Here is a 1,799-nt window from a genome sequence, read left to right on the forward strand (position 1 = left end):
TGAGCATCTTTTATACAGATAATAGCTATTTGTACTTTTTTCCCATTTTATGCAGGGTTCTTGGTCTTTTTAATTCTCTAATTTAGTAGTTTTTTATGTGTTGATATACCAATGCTTTGTTTTTTATCTCTCAGTGCAAATGAGGAAATTGAGATTTATGATAATGTGGTGATGTACTCAGTATAATATAATAAAGTATTTTACTGTGATGTAAACTCAGGCCTCCAAATCTGAGATTCAATGTTCTTTTTATTACACTAGAGGCATATAATGCAGTTTCATCAAGCTACTTCTTTTCACCTTATGAATACAAGCTCTGTGAAATGTAAATATTCAAAACATTTTTGTTAATAGAGAAATATTTAAGTATGGATGGCATTTAAATTTTATTGTTATTCTGATTTTTAAGAGATATTAAAATTTTTGATGATCACTTCACATTCTTTACATAGTTAGAATTTATAAACCAGAATTTTTTCACTTTTCAGTTTTTTCTTCCAATACTCCATAATGACTCAAGTGAATAGTACAAAATTGAAATTCTTGAACATTCATTTTATAATTTTCTGTATCAGTTTTTTTCCAGGTGGGGAGACACAGGCCTTATACTCATTTATTAATGGAAGAACTGAGAGATAATGTAGCAGGACCAGCCACAGACAAAACCTCTCAGATACCTAGTTGTGGAAGGAAGGGCTTTATTCAGCTGGGAACATTGGCAAGCTACTGCCTTAAAGTTCGAGCTCCCCAAGTGCACAATTTCTGGTCCTTTTAAGGGCTCACAACACTAAAGATTTCACATGAAAGGGTCGTGATTGATTTGAGCAAGCAGGGGGTATGTGACAGGGGCTGCATGCACCAGTGGTCAGAGAGAAACAGAACAGGGCAGAGAGTTTCACAATGTTCTTCTATACAATGTCTGGAATCTATGAATAACATCAGTTTCTAAGTTGTGAGTTGATTATTAACTACTGGGTTTAGGCCAGGCAGGCCCAGGCCTGGTTTTGGGCCTGGCGCTGGGCTGCCTGTCTTTGGTTTTACTTCTTTGTTTTTTCTTAAAACAGGTACTGAGTATAAAACAATATAAAACAATATGAGAGGGTCTCTCTCTTTCCTCAATAACACTTGTAGCCTCATAAGTCAAATAATAGATACTATTTGTCTTGTCTTTGCTGTGGTCCAAGATACACGTTATTCTTTATATTTTCCCAGCCAATCACATCCATACCCTGTACGTGAAACATTTATGAGCAATCATGCATTCTGTAATTCACCTTTAAATATGGCCAAATGAACTTGAAAGTTTTAATAACTCCCACTGCAACTTGAACATTTGTATATTCCCCAAGCAGCAGCTGATCTTTTTCTTGCCATGTAATTCACAAAATGATTTCATATCAATACAGCTGTCATAAATACAAAGGTCTCAAGGACTGTGAGCCTCCTTTCCCCAGAAATTAGGCAAGGGATTCACCTGACTTCACTGTGAAGCAGTTGTCCCTGCTTTCAGGAGTTGGCTGAGTATTACATTACGTGTGTGGAAAGGATCTTAAAATTATCTAGATCAACGCCCCGATTTTACATATGAAGACTTGGAAGCATCGGTTGACTCAGTAAATTACTCGATTCCACACTCGAAGGACAAGATTTCAATTCCCATTTTCTGACTCTCAGGTCACTGTTATTTGTGGTACACCAATTTAAATGAGAGCTGTGCTAGAGACATTTGTTTAAATATCAGGTAGGTGAGTGCAAAAGAAATTTAAAAGTTTCTGGGATGGGTAAAGCTAGAAGAACAA

This window comes from Mandrillus leucophaeus, unplaced genomic scaffold (genome assembly GCF_000951045.1).
Source record: "Mandrillus leucophaeus isolate KB7577 unplaced genomic scaffold, Mleu.le_1.0 Scaffold163, whole genome shotgun sequence".
NCBI lineage: Eukaryota > Metazoa > Chordata > Mammalia > Primates > Cercopithecidae > Mandrillus > Mandrillus leucophaeus.